General features: G+C 39.9%; 1 protein-coding gene across 3 annotated transcripts in view; it reads right to left on the bottom strand.

Annotated features, from left to right (window-relative positions):
* The window catches only part of RTN1 (reticulon 1), a 239,981-nt gene that overhangs the window by 132,421 nt on the left and 83,794 nt on the right, over positions 1–23,766 (bottom strand). The gene's annotated exons all lie outside the window — the stretch shown is intronic.

The raw sequence follows: 23,766 nt of genomic DNA, 5'->3' as shown, positions 1-23,766 counted from the left end.
GTTGATTTTCAACATCGGATACTTCAATATACAGTGACTGATTCTTACTTGGTATTATTCAATAGAAGCCTTCTTTGTATCTAAAGTATTAAGGACTCTTTAAACAGAGGTGGAAATATAGGCAAATTCAGGTGTGTAAATACAACAATAGGCTAGTCCACTAGGGAGAATGGTTGCTCTTGGAGACTCAATAAGCTGGGAGAAGGCTCTCTGGTCCAGCCCTTTCATTCAGGGACTCCTGCCCTACCTGGATTGATGCCATCCCTTCTCTTGTTAGAGGTTCTCAGAGAAAGGAACTCCCAGTTTTCTGGTGGCCTCATCCCAAAGTGGTATCACCTTAATGGAGTGCTTCCCTCTTTCTTCAGTTTTCCCCTCATTTTGTTTTTCTTTTCAATTCCCCACCACTACCCACCCTTTGCCTTCCAATGATATTCAAAATGACCCACTGGGAATTTCTTGGTGGGTTTCTAAGAGCAAAGTAAGTTTCCAAGTTTGCGTCTATAGAATGCTTTCACCAGCTTCACTTTATTCGTAAAGGAGCCAAAATATTCATTAATAGCAAGCAGAAGAAGGAAACCCTTTATTATTTTTCTGTGCTGTAAAATACTGCCAGAAGGGAAGAAAACTAACATTCATTGAGGCCGTATCATGTGCTAAGCAGCAGGATTTTACCTAATTCTTTAAAACTAATTATTTAAATTAAGCCCCACATTCTCAAGAGATCACACATACACACACACTCAGCCCTTAAGACACACTCAAAGAATATTCCAGATTAGGGCACCAACTCGTAAGTAACAAAGGTAGTAACAGTAACATAATAATATTAATAGCTAATATTTGAATCTTGCTACGTGTCAGAGTACCAAGCTTTTTATTGACTCATTTAATCATCAAAGCAATTCTAGAAGATAGGTACTATAATTAGCCTCATTTGACAGATGAGGAAACTGAGGAACAGAAGGGCTGAATGACACACCAAAGATCACACAGGCAGGAAGTGGCTGAGTCAGGATTCAGACCCAAGCAGTCTAGAAGTCAGAAAACCTCGCCTAGTGTCCTTTGTACCTCCTTAAATCAGTCTGTGAAGTGTTTTTTTTTTTAAGTAATTTTGAATCAGTTTTATTACAAATAAACTTAGCTATTTTCTTTTCCTAGCTTTCTCCTTGGTTACATGAGCTACTGTTAGTCTAAGGGGAATGGAAAAGCACAGAGCCTCCACTTCTAGCACTCTTCAGGCTTAGCACCATTGCAGGAGCTTCCTTCTTTCCTAGGAATTCTCTTCATCCAGATACCTGCATTTTACCTGCATACCTAATTCACTCACCACCAAGTCTTCCTCAAATGTCACCTTCTTAAGGAAGGCAACCCTGACCACTCTATCTCAAACTACAACTCACCCTACACTCCCAAGCAACTCTGTCCCTTCCTACTTTTCTCTACTTTTTCTTTTTCCTGTAGCACTTATCTCCTTCTAGTATACCATATAATTAACTTATTTATTCATTACTTATTTAATGATTGCCTCCCCCCGACTTGCTAGGTATGTTCCACGAGGGCAGGAATCTTTGACTATTTTGTTCATTAATGTAGCCCAAAACCTAGAACAGGGCCAGGCACATGGTAGGTACTCAATAAATATTTGCAAAATTAAAGAAGGTAATTTTGAAGTTTAGAATAAAGCATAAATAACACAATGTGTGAGAAGACAGGTTGGAACATACCCCTAAATTGCTAGTGACATTCACTTTATTCAGCAAGTAGCCTAATTTTGTGAGCAACAGGCCAGTTTAAATCTGAACATTTCAGCTAGTCTTCTAGTTATACTTCCTTTGTATATGGCAGTCCCGCTTTTCAAGTTAGACAAAAACAAAAACAAACTCAATAACAAAAGGAATAGTAGTAATGATGGGTCTTACTGTCTACCATACATAGACCACCAAAGAAAAACTATTCAATTTAAATCCATGTGTGCACAGACACCATTATCCTAAAGGATATTTAAAGCTTCTTTCATTATACGGGCTTAGCCTACATGTAGACCTCACTGGAGGCAGGGAAATCAATGCAGAGATATTTCACTACAGACATTTGGATCCTGGGATTCTCTACCACAATTACCTGGAACCACTTCCACATGTTAATAAGTAATGGTTCACCAGAAAGTAAGGAGGGGTTTGCCACTGGATATAAATAGTCTGGGGAGTGGGGGAGGGGATGCTCTCCTGGGGAAGACACAGTAGATAGTTTCCAGGGTTGCGTCACAGTCATTATCATTCAACTTTCAGTCAATGTTTCTATTGCAGGGGTCACCACAGGACTCCTGACCCTTATAGTCCTGCAGCCCACTGTCTCCTGCCACCAGTTATCACACTAACCACAACTGTCACCTATTCAGCAACTGGCCCCAGGGCCCTGCCTTGCCTCACTGGATAATCCTTAAACTCTGCAGCCTAGCATTTGAGAGACATGAATGATGTGAATGCCAGCTGGCCACAGCCCTGTCTCCACTACTCCTCTCACTTACCCTCTACTCCAGGCACAGAAAGCCCTTCACAATGTCACACTCACTCTACCAGCCTTTCTAGCCCTTTCACTCTCCAATTCAAACTCTCAGCTCTACCCATCACTTCTCCAACACTTAATCCTTACAATCTCCACATCCAAATCTCCACCTTTAACCTCAAGCCATTAAAGAAAAACAGCTTTAAATGCTACCCACTCCAAGATGAATTTGCTGACCACCCTGTCAAGACCTGACCCCTTCCTATTTTTCTCCCTCCCCTATCCTGTAGCACTTAATTATATTGCTTGTGTCACATGCATGACACACGACTTCTATATGTCTACGTCATCTCCTGCCAACCTGTCAGTTCCTGGAGTCTGAGGTTCATGTCTTGCACACTATATTGTACATAGTAGGCACCCAATACAAAATGAATAAATGAATGAATGGACCAATCAATCAATGAGTAGGCATTCTATGCAGAACAAACTAATTGATGCAAGTTACAAAGAGGATGTTTTTAATCTATTATGTGAAAGAACTATCCAGAATTCAAGTTATCCAACAATGGGATAGAGCTGAATCTCAGGAACAAGACTGTTATGATCCCAGTGGGCAGGCAGAGAGAGAGAGGCCCAGAATCTGTCTAGGCAGGAACCAGCATTTGGTAGAAAGTTGGATGGGACAACAGCAGAAGTCTCTTCCAACTCTCTGTGATTTTTATACCAATTGGCTGCCACCATAGTGGGACACAGCTTCCTTTACTTCTTCTTTGCCTGTACAATGGAATCAATATAATTTTCCCTGAGGTGATGCCACAGAGCTTGCCAAATATATGGCAATAAGTGAGGGAACAGACTCTAGATTACATCTGTATTACTTGAGAGACTATAAATAGAATCAGTTATTGGGAAGAACTCCCACCCCTGAAATCCTCATCTTACTAGCTTCATCTTGCTCAGAAAACCCAGCATAAAATTGGAAGGACTCCTTTGTCACACTCTACAAATACTACCAAGTAGAGGAAGAGGAACAAAGCCGTTTGTGTAAATCACACATTTTAAATGGCACCATGTAAGAACCCTCATAAAAGCAACAAATAATCTAAATACTCTAAATGTGGTCATGTCCCATTTCTTAAATTGAGTTAAATATCCTGAAAGATTCTCAAGGTTCGAAGTTATTGAATTTGAAAATGTGTATACATTACATAGGGCCTGTTAGATACAACTCTTGAAAATAGGAAGTCCTTGCAGACAGTAAATTATATGAGAGCAGAGTCCTGTGGGATCACTGGAAATGGGAAGCAGAACTGAGCCTCAAGGCTCAGGAAAGCCAATTAATCCTTGTCAGCGCTTCTTGCAGAGCTGGCAGCTGTGGAGACTGAGCAGACAGCATAAGCCAGATGCCCCAGGCAGGAACCAATATTGTTACATTGTTAGATACAAATCCACTAAATAAAAGGGCTTTCCTTGTCTAGACTAGAAATTACTACTTTCTTTATATAAGCAAGGATTCCTGGGAACATCTGATTTCCTCATTCTCTCTGTCTATTGCCTTGGCCATCTAGAAACCTGATTCATGTGGAGGCAGATGTACAATGAGAGTCAATGTGTGGACTCACATGTGCCCTCTCGGGAGGTGGCTGGACAGGACAGCACAGCAAATTTAAAATGGGACTGATTTTCAAATTTTCATTTTACAAGTAACTTTTTAGGAAAGTACTTATAATAAAAGCTGAAGAAGCCATAGGTCACTATTTCTAGTCGAAAGCTAAGTGGAAGAAGAATGAAAATAAGCTAAAACTATTGCCATTAAATCACACGTGCTGATAAAATCAGGCTTTTGTATTCACCGATGTCCTAGATCAGAAATGCTAATCATGAGCTAGACAAATTCAGCAGTCTCCTAAATGGTGGGTATTTTATTTTTTTAATTTCTTTGGCAATACTAAGGAATGATGACTAGCTGAAGACAGTTTGACTTTTCTCGAGGAAAGTTTCAATCCTACAATCCTCATTCTTGACTCTGATTTATCCTTACCGAATCAAGCTCATTGGATTGCTAGCCTACAGCTTAGGTTTGTATTCTGGCTCTACTATCAGTTGTGAGACTCTGGTCAAGGTAGCCTCTCTGAGACTCGTTTATTCAGTTTTAAAATGGGGGCAATAATAGTTCCCATCTTATTTGGCTGTTATAGGGATTAAATGAGATTATGCACTTAGCTCTACTCCTGGCACATAGTACACACACTCAGTAAATGAGAGCTGTGGATTTTATGATTATCTCTATTTTGCAGGGAGGACACCAGCATTTACAATATATACCATCTGTCCATTTGGTACTTTATCCTATCTAGTGACATGTGATCAGGGTCGTTTGGGCCAGAGGAATTAAATATAGCCAGTCCACACTCACACTGCCCTCTGGGGTCTGCTGTAGATGCTGAAGTCCCAAGAGTGCAAGGCCAGGGTTCTCTGCACAGCTCCATGAGCAGGTGGTTGGGTGTTAAGTACTTTCTAGTGATACAACTGATGGATCCTGTCATAAACGTGGTGATGACTGACTTGGGTATGATATGTTGAAATTTACCAAGACAATAGAAAAGGAAGGCGAGTGTTTGGTGCCCACAGATGAGGTTTCTCCCCTGTGGTTGGAGTTCATTCTGACTCCTCAGGCTGGAGATAAGGGGTCTATGGTTTAAGATGATACTTCTGTAACTCAGTAAAGACCCTCTCGCTGCACTGAAATGGAAACATTGAGAATGCCAGAAAGAAAGAATGATTATATGAAAAGGTTTTCTGAGCACAGAGGTAGATGTGCTCCATTAGATAAACATCTGGATTAAAAATAAAAACAAAACACCAATTATTGTTTGAATAGAGTCAACACTAACAGGTATAGGGGACAATAGTTCCATTAATTTGAGAAATATTTTTTAAAGGGGGGGAGCATATAAAAAACTGGAATGACAGTAGGAGTAGGGTGAGAGATGCATGTTAAAATTCAAGAATTAAAGGCCAGAAACACTGACCCGAAGTGAATCTGCATTCACTTTTCTCAGAATCATTTGCCCTTAGACTGCCTATGTGATGGATTGTAGTAGCCTGCACAGAGGTTAGGCAGTGAGGCTTTTCCCCTGAAACTCCCACTCATCTTTTCTAAATGCTAAGAAATCAGCAGGCCCACGGTATGGAGGCTGTGACACATTTGACAACAGAGCCATCTATGAGGGATGGATATGCCAGGGAGGCTCCAGGAGCCTCTGTGTCACTTAGAAAACATTCTCTTCTAAAATTAAGTACCTGTTATTTAACATGACAAATGGGCACTGAGAAATTAAGGTACATTCATTCTTTAAAAATTTATCTATGTGATTAGTTAATTGAGTAAAAAGGAAAAGATGAGCCTGCATTCCCTAGCAAAAGACTTGAAGCCAATGCTGATGACATGCTCGGGGTTTAAGAATATGAGTAAGTACTCTTTCTTTCCCCAACTCACTGCCTTATTTAAAGCTCGCCTGCCAGAATAACAGATTTAGCTGTCGGGATTGTAAAATTAATGTTTAATAAAAAATGATTCAGCAAGTTTTGGGTTTTTCCCCCACTATGAAGAGCCAGGGCTTGCATTGCCTGTGGAGTTTTCACTTTAGCAGAAAATTCTGTTAGAGGGAAAAACCTGGCCCAGCAGCAAACCACTGTCTAAGTTTCTCTGACAGTTCTCAGCAGGGTCTCGGAAAGCACAAAGCTGCCAAGTGCTGCGATGCAAAGTCAGCCCAAGCTCTGGTGAGCGTCGAAGTGTGCGGACTTCTTTTGCCTGTGTTCAAAGATGGAAATGTGATTCTGCAGCCTTCTTGGGTGGGGAAAATTTGGGGGGAGGTGGGGGTAAATATTTATTTATAATTTACTTAGATCTTAAGAAAAGTTCCTTACAACCCTACCTAGACTTCCCATTGCTTTTTTTTTAATAAAAGCTTTACTGATTTATAATTCACAAACCATAAAATTCACTCCTAAAGCATGCAATTCAGCACTTTTTGTTTATTCACAGAGTTATGCAACCAACTAATCCACCCACTTAATTTAGATATATTCCACTCTTTATGTTTTCAATACAGAAAAAGCTCTAAGTTACCTTCACCATGCAAAGAATTACCTTTGGAACAACAAAAAAAGCTATCCCAATCTTTTTATTATTTGTTGAAGAATTTTGCTCTCTAATTTCCAAAGAGAAAAATAATTGTTCTTGGTCGTTTCATTAATGCTATGTATATATTGATAGTAGCAAAAAAAATACGTACTATGTTTCTGTTTACACTTTAATGGTTCTTTCACTCCCTCCCCCGACAGAGAATCATCTAGCTGATCCTCAGAAACCTTCTTACATGACCTTTCTTCCTTACTTCCCATCCATGGCTACTTCCCCAGCTGGACCCTTATCACCTTCTACTTGAATTAATGTGATAGTTTCCTCAGTGTTCTAAGGGTTCCAGCTTTGCCTCTTCTTTGTGCCACCTTGCACACAGCTGACACATTCATCTCCCTAAAACACCACTTTCACCGCTTCACTTCTCTGTTCCAAAGCTTTTGGTGAGCATCTTTGCCCATCCTTTGGCTTAGAATTCAGGATCATCATCAATGAGACCCCAGTCTGCCTTTATGGTTTTATTTCTGAGCCTGCTCAAGAAACAAACCTGTTCACGCACAAACATGAGATTTTCAACTTCTATGCCTCTGTGCAGGTCCTTTTCCTCAACTGAAAGGCCCCTTCACTCCTCCCTAAGTCCAAATAAAGCCTCTGGTGATGCCACACCTCCTCTAAGCAGCCTCCTCCTAACACCCCACTCCTCACTGCTTTCTCCCTCATCTCCAACTCTGAGGCACGACCATTTGTTTGGGGTCCACCAGCTTCTCTGCCTTTGTCACCAGTTATCTCTTTTCCTATACTGGTTGAGAACCATGTCTTCTACTTCTTCATATCTTTGAGTTCCTAGCACTGTGCTTTGCACACAGTATGTACTCAGTAATCACTGAATGGATGATTATCTCCATATTACCATATGATTGAGTCACATCCAAGAACTTTTATTATAAGCTTTACCATTAATCATGTATTAATTCAATCAAAAAGATTTGTTGACCACTCACCATATGCAAAGTGGAGGACATTCCCATATATATGTAGGCTTAGAAATTGGGTGTCACAAAAATCCACTGTGAAGTCATTGTTTGTAACTGGAAGTTTGGGTGTCCCTGGCTGCTTGTGGCAGTGAATGCTGGGGGGTGGCAGTGATGTTGGAGGATCATAATAAGAGGAGGAAGGTCCTCTTATTATGATCCTCTTATTAACCTGTGTCCTCTCTTAGGTTCTCATGGCTCAGGCTAGAGCCTTCTTCATTCTCTCTTTCACATGATTTGTTTTCCTCACACTGGGAGCTCCTAAGAGACATGAACTGTACCTTGTACCTCACTGTTTCCCTCATACTAAGCACGCTTGCTGGCATATAGGTTTTATTTGGTAAATACTTATGGGATAAATCAATGAATATGTTTCCATACTCATCATACTGGTTACAACCAGGGGATACACTATAGTTTGTCACTGTCCCTCTACAATCTGACCTGGACCTGACTACAACCTGATGAGGCCAGAGATGGACAGTGAGACAATTTCCCCTCCCAGTTTTGATTCCCTTGACTTAAACTTCCTATTTTTATTCACAAACCTTTATATTTTTGGCCCTGTACTATTAGTTCATGTTGCATTTATGTCCAACTAAAACATGTGGGTATATAAATTTTTTTAAAAACTGTATAATTTCAAATTGCACTTTTAGCCACAGCACTGGGTATATCTCATAAGTTTGAAAGACATTAAAGTCAGATGCAAAGATTTTTTGTAACTGCCTATGACCTGCATCTATCATTTAGAACAGATTGAAGAAGACCCTAGAAAAGGAATTTACCTCACTCTGGAATAATCCACAAGATCAAGATAAAGCTAGAGTTAGCGCGTCTCATTAGAATGTGTTTTATAAAGGGAAATCTATGTCCACACAGCATAAGGCAACCCTTGCAGGGCTGCCATCAGCCCATACTGTGTCTTGACCAAAAAAAAAAAAAAAAAAGATGTCCTTCATCTGGCAGATACAGACCAGTGCCTGAGACATGCATCCTCTGCTGAAAATCTTGGATTTTGTGCCTGCATTGGGAATTGATCACAGATCCCTGGAATCTAAAACAATGTTATGTAAAGTGATACGATTTGGGAGGCACATAAGGAAGGACAAAGGAGGATGACTGAGGGATAATTCTGTTAGAAAGATGACATGTCACGTGGCATGACATGGTATAAAGTATGTTACAGCATGCTGTGGTGTGGTGTGACATGGTGTGTGCTGTGTTGTATTGTGGCCTGACATGACAGGGCACGCAGTATGGAGTGCTAGGACATGCTGTGGTTTGTTGTGTGAGGGTGCTTTGAGTGTGGCATTCTGTGACAGAAAAGTCCCAAGCTTTAGAGGACCTGGCCTTCCATCTCCATCAAGTTACTTACCTTTAATAAGTCATTAAATTCTCAGGAAATCTGTTTCCACACTTGCAAAAGGAAGATAACAACAACTAAAATGGATTATCTCATTTCAAGCTTAAACAATCTGAGGGCTTTTTTTTAAAACTACACCCATACTTATTGATAAAGAAATGGAAGCTTAGAGAGGTTGAGGAACTGACTGAGGAACACAGCCAGAAAAGACAGACTCAGATCTCGGATTTAGGGCAATCTGGCTCCAAAACAGATGCTATTAGCACTATTCTCAGAACTGCTGTGAGGATTAAAGGAGACTGAATGGTTTTGTCACCAGCAATCCCATTAACAATTCCCAGGAAATAAAAATAGAATCTGGGTAATAAAGTCTAACCTTTTTTTTTTTTCTTTTCTTTTCCTTTGTGCTTAGTCTAGTTTCGTTTGCTCATAGGTTGCCTCAGGCAGAGGCCTAGCACCTGGCCCTTCAGATCAGAGGTCCTAGCAAGACAGGGCTGTGCTGACACCTCAGGTAGGTGGGTCCCGTGCAGAAGTGCTGCCCATGACACTCAATTAAAGATGGCCGTAAGGCCAGAAACTATCAAACTCTTAGAGGAAAACATAGGCAGAACACTCTATGACATAAATCACAGCAAGATCCTTTCTGACCCACCTCCTAGAGTAATGGAAATAAAACCAAAAATAAACAAATGGGACCTAATGAAACTTCAAAGCTTTCGCACAGCAAAGGAAACCATAAACAAGACCAAAAGACAACCCTCAGAATGGGAGAAAATATTTGCAAATGAAGCAACCGACAAAGGATTAATCTCCAAAATTTACAAGCAGCTCATGCAGTTCAATAACAAAAAAAACAAACAACCCAATCCAAAAATGGGCAGAAGACCTAAATAGACATTTCTCCAAAGAAGATATACAGACTGCCAACAAACACATGAAAGAATGCTCAACATCATTAATCATTAGAGAAATGCAAATCAAAACTACAATGAGATATCATCTCACACCAGTCAGAATGGTCATCATCCAAAAATCTAGAAACAATAAATGCTGGAGAGGGTGTGGAGAAAAGGGAACACGCTTGCACTGCTGGTGGGAATGTGAATTGGTTCAGCCACTATGGAGAACAGTATGGAGGTTCCTTAAAAAACTACAAATAGAACTACCATATGACCCAGCAATCCCACTACTGGGCATATACCCTGAGAAAACCAAAATTCAAAAAGAGTCATGTACCAAAATGTTCATTGCAGCTCTATTTACAATAGCCCGGAGATGGAAACAACCTAAGTGCCCATCATCGGATGAATGGATAAAGAAGATGTGGCACATATATACAATGGAATATTACTCAGCCATAAAAATAAACGAAATTGAGCTATTTGTAATGAGGTGGATAGACCTACAGTCTGTCATACAGAGTGAAGTAAGTCAGAAAGAAAAAGACAAATACCGTATGCTAACATATATATACGGAATTTAAGAAAAAAAAATGTCATGAAGAACCTAGGGGTAAGGCAGGAATAAAGACGCAGACCTCCTAGAGAACGGACTTGAGGTTATGGGGAGGGGGAAGGGTGAGCTGTGACAGGGCGAGAGAGAGTCATGGACATATACACACTAACAAACGTAGTAAGGTAGATAGCTAGTGGGAAGCAGCCGCATGGCACAGGGATATTGGCTTGGTGCTTTGTGACAGCCTGCAGGGGTGGGATAGGGAGGGTGGGAGTGAGGGAGACGCAAGAGGGAAGACATATGGGAACATTTGTTTATGTATGACTGATTCACTTTGTTATAAAGCAGAAACTAACACACCATTGTAAAGCAATTATACCCCAATAAAGATGTTAAAAAAAAAAAAAAAAAAAGATGGCCACAGCAGCAGGCTGTGAGCAGAGACACTGCAACTGCCCCAGGGGAAAACTCCGCCGACTCCCCCTGCCCTCTGATGAGATCCCTATAAAGCAGCCCTGCCCACAGGCTGCTGCGGAGAGCATGTGCTCTGAAATGGGAGCTCTCACCTCTCCATTCTTTATTAAAGAATAAAGCTTTCCTTTCCTTCCTAAACGAAGAACTCAGTCTTGTTCTATTGGTGTGAGCCACACTGGGCAGGAGGACCCTTTTTGTGGTTGGACCTGAAAGGATCAATAGCATGATTAACATTAGCTACCATTCTGCATTTATACAGTACACCTTCTTCCTCAAGTTTTCAAAATCTAGCTCCTATGTTCTAGAATATTTGAAATTTAATTTGGGATTTTGAGCATTCCTAATTTTAAACATAAGCTCATGTGGAATGCAGGTTGTAAGAGTAGAAACAGGTGAATGACATGTGGGGACAAATTAACATAAAACTGGAATTCAGGATGCATCACTTGGTAGGCTCAAAGGCAAACCACTTGACTTTAACACACACATACAAACAATCACATGCAGTCACAATCCAAATATATGTAGAAAATTTATTCTATTAAGGTGTACAGAAAATGGAGCCCAGAAGTAGCTATACTAATCAAGGAGAAAGAAAAGAAAGATTAATGCCCTTTATCAACAACAGCATTCATTTTGCTTCTCTGAGCTATCTGATCTATGGGCCGAGGTCGTGTTTAAAGCAAAACAATAACTCAGCCATTGATGTGCCAGAGTTTGGGAGTATTGATCCAAGTGGCTTGAGTGCTCAGTCAGGAAACTACATCAAGATTCCTTTTCTTCCCATTTTCCTTCCTTTTATCTCCAAAAAGAAAAAGAACAATAAATAATAAGCAATAAATTCAAAACACATAATTTCTGCCATCAATGCAAAATTTCAATCAACTGCATATTTGAAGGGGATAACTGAAATATCGCACTGTTCTAGTATAAGCTACCTGAATGATGATCAATAAAAATGCATTGTGTTTTGGGGAATTTGGAGAAAGATTGCTATTGTGAGGAAAATGAGACTTGCACTGGGGATCTGAAAATACATATGCTTTAGAGAGGCAGAGGGAAGCAGTACAAAGTTATTTTGGGAGCAGAAAATAATAGCAAAGGTAAAGATGAAGTAATGAGTAGGAAAGAATCCCAACTCCAACAGAAGACCTTGGGAAGCAGTGGGAAGTCAGGCTAGAAGGGGTGGCTGGGATTATGAAGCCACTGTGAGGGTTTCAATAGAGATGGTGGGAAACAAGGATCCAGTGATTGTTTTAGAGCAATTAGTCCAATAATAGCTCCCACAATGGCAGCATACAGGTTTGGGAGTCATGTCAAATTAATTTGTAATCTTTTTTTAATTATAAAAGCAATATTACATGATCACTATAACATTTTTTTTTTAATACGTAAGTACACAGAGGCTAAGAAAAAGAGTGGTTTCAGCAGATGCCATGAAAAAGTAGTGAACATTCACCAGGACTTGCTTTTAAATATAGCCTGGGGACTTTCCTGGTGGCTCAGTGGTTAAGAATCCACCTGCCAATGCAGGGGACATGGGTTCAATCCCTAGTCCGGGAAGATTCCACATGCCACGGAGCAACTAAGCCCGTGCGCCACAACTACTGAGCCTGCGAGCCACAACTACTGAAGCCCACATGCCTAGAGCCCGCGCTCTGCAACAAGGAAAGCCACAGCAATGAGAAGCCCGTGCACCAAAACAAAGAGTGGCCTCTGCTTGCTGCAACTAGAGAAAGCCTGCACGCAGCAACGAAGACCCAATGCAAAAATAAATAAATAAATTTATTTTTAAAAATTATATATATATATATCCTGGAGTTCTAGGCTCCAGAGAGCACAGCTCTCAAAGAGACCAGAGAAGGTGGGTTCAGAAGAAAGTTCTTTAATACAGAAGTGCCTGGCTCAGGAAGTTTCACAGAAGTGAAGGGTTTTGAGCTCAATCTTGAAGGATGTGGAGGATTTGTATAGGCCAAAGTATAGGTAATAAATTTCCAAGGACAGAAGCTTTGATGCTCTGATGTTCAGTCAAATGTATTCAGAGAGTTATATGAATTTCTACAAATCTCATCTAAATTTTGGACACCATCTCACAGGCATCTTTTTTAAGTAGTCTGAAATGAATCTGTCATGTTTGAGGGCCAAAAAATAGACTCCCTAAACAAGCTAGTATATGAACAGTTTAAATAGTCTGGATAAAACCATAAATAAATAAAAGCTTGCAGAGGATACTGCATTTCTTCATTCTATAAGATTTCATAAAATGAGAGCAGAAGCCAAAACCAAATGTGTCCTGGAAGAGGAACCAGCAACCAATTACTACGTAAATAATTCAATATAAGCATTAAATTTTCATGTTTTTTTTTATAAACTCCTAAAACTAATCTGCAGGACATTATCTCCCACATGTGTTGTTTAAAGCCCTCTAATCATGACTCCTAAGAATTGTACTTGTTCTATTTAAGGACTGAATTAACAGATTGGGCCACAAACAAAAGTCAATCACATTTAAGTATTATTTTTTTAGAAAATTTGGGTAACAATTAGCTGAAGTTTTAATCTGTCCCTTAACACAAAGTGGTTTTCAAAATAAATGTTTCTTGAAAAAAGCAATTGGAAAGAAAATACAGGATCAAGCTTTCCCTTTCCTAACTGTGTAGGAACAGGCCAGAGTCAATATATATCTGCTCTTCTACCTTTGTTTTTATTATTTTTGCTCCAAACTCACGTACATTATTCAACATATTTTTTAGTTATCTGGAAGTTGGTAAGTCAGACACCAATAAGATGCACTTATATTTTGAGAAGAAAGCAACAGTTAAACCAGAGCTATCCAATTGCTTGTTGGCTGTTGGTCATTGTTTGTCAGATGATCCCCGAGAGAACTGATTTTTGAAAATGCTATCCTTTAAGGTAAATTCTTTGATTCTTTAATGTTTCATATTTCTTCTCTGAATGTCAAGATTAATTGTTTCAATATTATTTCTTAACATATATTTATATCCTATATACGAATCTTTTCTTCCTAACTAAAAGAAATGGAAGGAAACAGCATTTGTTGAATACTTGTTATGTGCCTGCCAGTCACCATGTTAGATGATGCCAATCAATAACTACATGAACATTCTAAAGTAACTGTTTAGTAGTACCATGAGAATTATGAAGACAAGCCAAACCCAATTATGATATAGCAAATTATATTTTTCAGTGTTTAGTTGTTTAACTTCATTCATCCAAATATAGTGAGTGCCTACTATATGCTAGGCACTTATTCCAGTTTCTGAGGAAATAACAGTGAATAAGACAGATATATAGTCCCTGGCCCCATAGAGGACAGAACTAAACAACAAACAACAAGCAACAAACAAACAAAAACACAACTATGCAGGCATAGCAAGAACTGCTCATTGTCGCCCAATGTTTAACTTGTCCCTCTTCCCTTTAGCAATAGACCCCCCTCAAGGAATTTTAGTATATGGCCACCCAGCTAAAGACTATACACTTCCCAACTTCCCTCTAGGTGTGGACGCATTACCAGGATGTGAACAGAAGTGAGGTATGTGCCTCTAGATCACATCCTTCAAAACGAAGCTGGTTGGCCTCCACTTTCTTTGCCCTTCCCATGACTTAGTCTATAAACAAGGTCTCTTTGAGCAAGCTTTAACAATGCAGATGAAGGCAGTACTCACAGAAAATGGGCAAGAAGACAGAAGGAAGCAGGAGCCCTGGGGCAGACCCTCACCTGACCATTCACCTGCCTCTGGACTGTCAAATAAGAGAGAAATAAACTTCTAACTTGTTTGAGCCACTCTGTTTTTGTATCTTTTTGTTACAGAAGCTTAGCCTACACCCTAATTATTACAGCAAACAAGTAAAATAACTAACAGTTAAAATAAGTGCTCTGAAGGAAACCAACAACTGGATAAGAAAAAAAAATAAAAGTTTATCAGTGGAGAGAGATGGGTTATTTTAGAAAAGATGCTCAAGACACTCTTAGGGGGTGACATTCAAGCTGAGACCTAAAGGATGAGAAGAGGCAATATGCAATTTTTTGTTTTCTTTTGGTGAAACATAATGGAATCCTTGACTTTTTCCTCTCTCTGTTTCAACTGCTTTGTTCTTACTCCTGCCCATGGGCCAGAGTGCAAATATTATACACCAGTATGAAAGCCCTGGGATAGGGCTTCCCTGGTGGCACAGTGGTTGAGAGTCTGCCTGCCGATGCAGGGGACACGGGTTCATGCCCTGGTCCAGGAAGATCCCACATGCCGCGGAGCGGCTGGGCCCGTGAGCCATGGCCACTGAGCCTGCGCATCCGGAGCCTGTGCTCTGCAACGGGAGAGGCCACAACAGTGAGAGGCCCGCATACAGCTTAAAAAAAAAAAAAAAAGCCCTGGGATAGGTCCATTACTGGGGTACCTGATCTCTCTGAATGTGCCACAGTTGTCACTTTTATGTGAAAAGCCACATACATCAGTTAACCAGCCAGTTATAAACCTTATTGCATGGCTGTCTACCTTAACTTATAGTCACACTAGACTGGGAGATACCTGAAGGCAAGAATGTTCCTACTGTCTCTGTATCTCTAGCACAGTACTTAGCACTTAATAAGAGTTCGATAACTCTTACTGAATGACTAAGTTTACAAAGGACTCACCAAATGTTTGAAAAATTCCCTTTTCTTTGGCAACACAAAAATAGGACCTCAAAGCAACTGTATCTTTTAAGACAGCTCTTCCAAAAATGTGGTCATGGTCCAATGACTAAAATCAGGATTTAGATCATCTGTCTTGTCCTCACAAGGGCTGGACCACTAGAGGTTTACTGAAGTGTGGCTCTACCTCAGAATGGTGGATGCATCATGGCTATTGACCTGGTCTATTTTTGTCATCCTTGCCCATAGGCTACAGGGCCCTGGACTGTGTTTAGAGGGCTACACAGACTCACCCCCATCCCCCGCCCCAGCTTCTATTCTGTCAATGGCTCAGAGATGACGGCAGGGGAGTCTCATCCATGAAATGACTGTTTCAGGGCCTTGAGCTTTGTCACTAACATATTAACATGGTTCTCTTCCCCTCCTTTTATTTAATTCTGTGTGACTCATTGTTTAAAAAAATTATACTAGCTAGGATGACAATAGCTGGATTTATTTAACTTTCCTATGTGCTAAGCACTGTGCTAATAGCTATACATACATTAACTCTTTTAAGCTCTTTAACAGTCCTGTGAGGAAGGCACTATAGTTATCCCCATTTTACAGATGGGAAAACTGAGAATTAGAGAAACTACATGACGTGAACAAGGCATCAAATTTCTACGGTCATAATCATCTTAGCTTGCCCAAGGTGTTATCCAGGATGTAGGACTTACAGCGCTAAAACTGGGAGTGTCTTGGACAAACCAAGACAAATTGGTTACCCTATAAATAACTGAAGAAGAATTTGAACGTAGATAGTTGGACTCTAAAGCCATTGCTCTTGATCATGATGTTATCCTGCTTATTTTTTAAGTATTCATTACTGTTATAGACTGTGTCCCCCCAAATTCATATGTTAAAATCCTACCGCTCCATGTGATGGTATGAGGAAGTAGAGCTTTGGGGAAATAATTGGGATTAAATGAGGTCATGAGAGTGGAGCTCTCAGGAATGGTATCAGTGCCCTTATAAGAGTCACGAGAGAGTTTGCTGCTCTCTGCTCTCCACCATGTGAGGACACAGCAAGAAGCCTGCAACCCAGAAGAGGGCCCTCACCAGACGGGTCATCCTGGTCTTAGACTTCCAGGCTCCAGAATGGTGAGGAATAAATTTCTGTTGTTTATAAGCCTCCCATTTTATGGTATTTTGTTATAGCCACCTGAGCTGATGCAGACAATTACTAAAAAGAATGGAAGTTCTCTGTAGGGTATTTAGCAAATGTTAAATGGAAACAGTAATAGCGGAAGGTCTTTTACATGAAGTCATGCCATTCTGCACTGCAATCTCCACTAGGGTGTTTTTCAAGACACTATTAACATATGCACTTTAGGAAAGATGCTTTTTGATTTGGCACCTGAATAAAGTCAGTATCAATACATAGCATTTCTGAGGCTCTACAATATGAACATGAATATGAAAAGATTCACCACTAAACCTCATGATAAATGAAAAAATTTTCATGGACACTTTCCCCAGCAATGAGTGTTTTGCTGCTAGAATTCCAGAATAATTGATGAGAACTCTGCTGGGAATCCTGAAGAAGCAAGCCCTGCTCCTTGCAGAACCTGTCACATTGTGCAAGAAGCTGAGAAAGTAGAACTCTGAAATGCAGTCTTATAAGATAGGCCATGCAGAATTTGTTTGCATTAAGATTAAACATAAACAGAATTAAAATAAAAAGGATTATTTCTCTTTGGCTTTATCACACAACAGTCTAAACAATCCCCGCCAACATCAAAGGTGTAGGCACCTCTTAGCTGGCTTGAGGGGGAAAAAGATCCATTTTGACTCATCATGTGGTCACTGAAATCCCATCTGCAAAGGACAGAGTCAATAAGCAGGTCTCATGATACCAAGGTAAGACATAGTCTGCTGCCCTCCAGGACTTTACAGTACATTGGCTACAGCTGTGATGAAAGGTAATGACCTGAAGATACAGGAAGGACAATGTGTGTGGGAAGGCAGAGAACAAAGCAGTCCTTTCTGACTTGTGGGACACCAAGGAGCGTCCCAGAGGAGTTGATGTTTAGGTGGATGGATAGGATGGCAACAGAAGGAGACAGCCAAGTCCCACCCTCCCCAGGCAGAGAACACAGAATAAGCAAAGCCACGGGAAAGTCTGAGTCTTAAGAAAAAGATCATCTGGTGTAGTGTATGCCACATATGGGGAACACAATAGAACAAATAAACAAACCAAAAGCCAAAAACAACACAGAACTTGGGATTTCAACGATTAATGCATGATTTCCTTTTATTTAGATGGTTGGGATCTGGAAATGTATCAAGTTTGCATTAAGGCCAGTTCAATGGTTTCAGAGCTCTACTCATTTCTACGGTTCTCTCCCAGAATTTATCATCTAAAACCTCAATGCTATGGTCAAGCTTTATGTATGTATGTATGTATATACATATCTATTTTCATAAGCTAGAAATTCATGGAAATTAATAGTGATTAGCTCAACCACAGGTATTCAGAAATGAAAATAGACACTTTAAAATTTCAAATCAGATTTACTTCCCGAAAGGTTTGCAGTCTTAAATATTTTACTTAAGAATTGTGTAGTGGGCTTCCCTGGTGGTGCAGCGGTTGAGAGTCCACCTGCCGATGCAGGGGACACGGGTTCGTGCCCCGGTCCGGGAAGATCCCACATGTCGCGGAGCGGCTGGGCCCGTGAGCCATGGCCGCTGGGCCTGTGTCCGGAGCCTGTGCTCCGCAGCGGGAGAGGCCACAGCAGTGAGAGGCCCGCGTACCGCAAAAAAAAAAAAAAAAAAAAAAGAATTGTGTACTGACATGAATTCCTTCCTATATCTAAGTCCTCCATCATCAACAGAATCTGTATTTTGAATTATTTCTATAATAGCCTGATGCAAGACAACCCATTTACATTCTCATTCTCCAACTGATATTTTGGTCCATTATTTGCAAAATGGTTGGGTTGGAGCAGGCAGATTCTTAACCACTGCATCACCAGGGAAGCCCTGTGCTTTTTTTTAAAAGTATGAGACAACAAGAAACACAGTAAGAAGAAATGTCTACATTTAAATTGCTGAAGAACCATTTTATTTTAGACTGGAGTATGCTACTCATTATTTATTGCTATTGCCTTTTGTAATTACTTCTGAGAATACATAGACTAAAAAAAATTCATAAAATCTGAACAAATAGAACATTTGAAGACAACAGCACCAAAATTACTTTTTATATATGGAGGCTGAGGACACACAAATTCTGGAAAAATAAAATTTTTAGTCAATCCACTAATGTTTTGTCTACAGAACATTTAAAATATCTGTTGGCTTTTGTATCATGTAATTGACTTTTAAAAAACCAAACTGTGTGAATCAACCTGCTGTTTCCACATCTTTTAGAATGATCCTGAGATGATTTTAAATCTGCATGAGTTGTTATCCCTCATAGATTTTTTTTGACTCCTTAGTCACTTTCATTTACAAATGTGCTTATTATATGCCAATCCCATTGTTCAACTTACCAACAAGTACATTTAACTGCCTTCAATGTGCTCAGCACTTTATTAGGTAATTTGAGTGCTACCAAAGAAGCAAAAGAAGGTGAACATAACAATTTACACCCTTCCAAATTAAGTTCCATGGCAGTCTAATTCCTTCCTCTCCTTCTCCAAGATAAAGAAAAAAAAAGTACACTAACAGGAAATCTTTGCTGCTGGCTGATTCCTTAGCTAACATGATGCTAAATCATGCAACTGTGACTGTGCATCTTTTAGGTTACTGTTTTTCTCCTCTAGGGACCTCATAGACTATGAAAAATACTCATCCCCCAAGATGAACGAGACTGAGACACAGCCCTTTGTCCTTCATTATTTAACATCTCAAGTTCTCAAAGAACGTGGACAACCTTCTAACCATATCCCTATTTGTTCATAAGGGAGTCTTTTGGCATTTTAGAGATGGAAAATTTAGGGCTTAGAAAAAAGAATGAAAAGATGTATTATTTATGAAACGCCGTGGCTATGCCTCTGGGATCCCTGTGAATGAACTCCAGGTAAATGGAGCTCTTTAGTGAATAAGTCATTGCATTCCCTTGGACGATGCTCAAGTTATGGCCAACTTATACTTCATTCTGTCTCTAATGAACATTCTGTCTCTAATGCCCAACTTATACTTCATTCTGTCTCTAATGAACACTGTCTCTAATGAAAATTTCAAAGCAATGCATTTCAGATGGTTTGCTATAAATTAATATAGTAGTAGATTTGTTAATTAAGAATATAATTCCTTACCTTAAAGGAGTTCATAAATTAGGCTTTAACTGCATTATCCTTTCCTTATGTGTTTTAAGTTGCTTCTTAGATAAGAACCCCCCAAAGAGCAAAGTGTAAATCTATGAGACATATGGGTATTCTATCTCATTAGTTATAAACTGTTAAAATACCTGGTTAGTTATATCAGAAAAAGTATTCTCGTGATTGATTTCTTGTTATAGTAAAAACAATCTTATTAAATCTAATTAAGAAAAAACGAAATATAGTACTATATTGTGTAATTTACTGTAGTTGTTCCAATAAATGAGGAATTATTATATATCTATTATGCATCTTCTGATGCTAAAAGCTAATTTCTGACAAATAAACCAGCATACGAGAACTCACTTTAAACCAATAATAATATTCATTTACAGATATAAATATTCCCATTTTGGATTAAGACTTTAAATATCTCATGAAAGATATTTTTTCCGTAATTGAGTATCAGAAGTAGTTTTTCCATCAAGTGAAGAATCTCCTGAAGACACTGCAGAGTACCCACCTGAGTTGCCAACTCCTATTGCTATGTCTAAGATATAACGGGACAAGCCCATGAAGTTAAAAGTAGGTGGGAGCACTGCTATTTCTCAGGTATTCAGGGGCTGATTTGTCTTGGCTTTTCATTAAATGTCTTTCTTCTTCCTCCTGCCCTGCTTATGACCATCTCATTATCTTACCCAAGAGAAGATGAAAGAAAAGGACAAGAGACAGGAAAAGAAATGAATATTCAGTCCATCTTCCGGTACTTCTTTTTTGGCACTTTCAGAAAAAAAAAGAAAAACATAATAGGATGACAGAATATGGTGACTGAAAAAAGGATTTTAGATTATCTGAAGGTTTTATTCACCCAGGCCTTTCTTTCTTTTGTGTTAATAAGGGAGAGTTACTCTTATTTCTCTGTTATTAAACAATTGGGATTAACCTGCATACATGTTTGCTAACTAGGATACCAGATTTACAAATCTTGGACTAGTATCCACACTAGGGGTAAAAGAGTATCTGTAGTGAACTGCCAGTTAAATGAAAGGGAAGCTTTAAATGCTTTAAGTCAGGGGTCCCCAACCCCTGGTACTGGTCCTCACCCTGTTAGGAACCGGGCCGCACAGCAGGAGGTGAACAGCGGCCGAGCGAGCAAAGCTTCCTCTGCCGCTCCCCATCATCGCCTGCATTACCGCCTGAGCCATCCACACACCCCCACCCACAGTCTGGAAAAACTGTCTTCCATGAAACCGGTCCCCAGTGCCAAAATGGTTGGGGACCGCTGCCTTAAGTAGCAGAATTAAAACATAATGCAACTGCTGAGTTAACGACAGCACAGCTCTTTATTGTTCTATGACAAACAATGTGAGTTTCCTACTAAATTGACTTGAAAACTTGCTGAATTTCCCCCCAAAGCATTCTTCATCCCACTTGGTAGAATGTGGAATCAACTCAATAAAAAGTGTATGAAAGTGCTTTATAATCTACAAAACACTGTACAGATAATTATAATTTGGCTCTGAAGGGTTGGTTTCTTTCAACCTCTGCAGTTTTAGTTAAGTCACCTACTGTTTTAGCTGTGTCAACATGGGCAAAATTGAGAGCTAAAGTAATTAGGCCTATAATTCAAGCCAAAAAAATGACTGAGAAAAAAGCTATTTGGCAGTCCCTCTCTACATTGAAGAAAATCAGTTCCTAATAGTCCAATTCTTTACTTTGTTTCTTTTCCCCCAAAGATCTCAAATGAAGACACGTGAAGTCAATGAAATTCAAGTAATTTTCATTTGGAATCTAATATTCATATATGTATTCTTAATGTTCCCTTCTGAATAAACTGCAGTCAATGTGCATAAATCTGTTTACCACCACCATAGGTGAGTCTGGGGAGTGATACGGTAGTCAGCCAAGAGCCAACTCACAAAGCTCACAAATATCCCTACAGGGAGACCACACGATCTGAAGTCACTCCTCCAAAAAGTATTCCTGATAATTAAAGTACTATCTTTTTCTCATTACTCCAAGAGGCAAAGACGGCCAAGTAACTACTTCTATGTTACTTTACTGAATGAACATTTCAGGTGGAAATGTTGCAATAATAAACAGAAACCTCCTTCAAAGCTATGGCAACAATGGCTGCCAGTCCACCTACTCATGCTACCCTTGTACATTGTACAGGTGTTGCTGGGATGTAGTTGCCCAGCCAGGGACTACATTTCCCAGCTCCCTTCCTAGGTGGGACCATATTCTATTTTTTTTTTTTTTTTTTTTTTTTGGTGTGGGTGGTGGGACCATGTTCTAAATTCTCTGCAGCTGTTCACTCACTCAATCCTTGTAATGCCCCACGAGGTAGGTATTATTCATTATTCCTATTTTACAGATGAGAACATTGAAGTACAGTGAGGCTAAGGACACACAGCAACAGAAACTGAACTGAAATACCAGATGATGCATCTCCAGACCAATAATAACACACCCTGTGCTCTCTATTTACATGACAAATATCAAGGTCCTCTACGTCAATGTATATTTTAATACATTCCACAAATAGGCAAGACCATTCATTCATGGAACAGCAAGTTGTCTCTAATAACTGAAATAAAAAAGAGAAGCTATTTGAAGTCTGAACTGTTCTTCTCACAACCAGGGACAAGAAGTTTTAAATTGGGGGTTGCAGAGATCAATCAGTATAAATAATATCCAATAATTTAAAAATTAAATAAACTTTCCTTCAATAAGATACCATATTATAATCAACTTGAGCTCATTTCTGTCACTTTCCTTTTTATTTTACAGTCAAAAGCCTATTGCCTCTTGGAGAATAAATAAATAAAATAAATACTTTGCGCCAACACTTGAAAAACATTGTTAAGTCATTGTTCTTTCTCTTCATTTCTGAACATGTCCATACAATAGGAACTTCCTTCATCTTGGAAGTGTGGGGTTTGGGGGAGGGAGACACAACCCTTTAAGCCCTTCTCTCTGCCTCATTTGCCCTGCCCAAGACAAGAAGCTGAGCCAAGGATCTTCAATCTAGAGCCGACCCTGGGCCTGCCTCTCACCCTCTCTGATACTCCTTTGGAGCTGCACATGGCTCCTCTCCTTCATCCAGTAGGAGGCTCTGCTGGGGACCGGATGGAAAATTCATTTCAGGAGGATGAAGGAGTAAGAAGCCCAATTTATAATCACAGGTCCAGGCTGTGCCCTCCAACCCAGGTTTTCCAGAAATAAGGCAGCTATGTAGGCTCCAATCTGACTGGATTGGTTCAGAACTCAGGGGAAGGAATGAGACTAATCGGCACTCAAACTCCCACAGATATCCTAAATTATTTGAGTTATAGCTTCCAAACTAAAAATAATCCACCTGCCATGGCTGACAGTGTTCATCTCAGGGCAACATGCCCCTCATCTAAGAAGACTGAAGGTGGCAGCAAACATGGTCCCTGGGCAAGGGAACCTCAGCATCGGAATTCTGACCATGTCACAGAGAAGCATGTGGACTCTCCAACTTGTGCCCTCCTTTATTTTGTGCCAGGTTATTGGAGGAGAGCACATGCTACACATCATCATCATGAGCATGATGGGTCATCCGTCTTCGCTCGGTTTAGAGGCACACCCTAAAATCCTGGGGAATCGGCTTGCTTTTTCTGTTTGTTTTTCATCAGGGCCCACAGACTTTTCACCCCTCAATGTTTCTCCTTCTCCCAATAGTAGTTACAGTACTCATTAGCTGGAAATAGAGCACATTAAACTTGTTAAAGCTGCAAGAATGAGACCACTTCCCATCTCAGTCCCTTTTAAGTTTGTGCCAACCCAGTGGCTTTGTCATCTAA

Source organism: Stenella coeruleoalba, assembly GCF_951394435.1.
Source record: "Stenella coeruleoalba genome assembly, chromosome: 2".
Classification (NCBI taxonomy): domain Eukaryota; kingdom Metazoa; phylum Chordata; class Mammalia; order Artiodactyla; family Delphinidae; genus Stenella; species Stenella coeruleoalba.
This window is presented reverse-complemented; position numbering and strand designations above follow the sequence as displayed.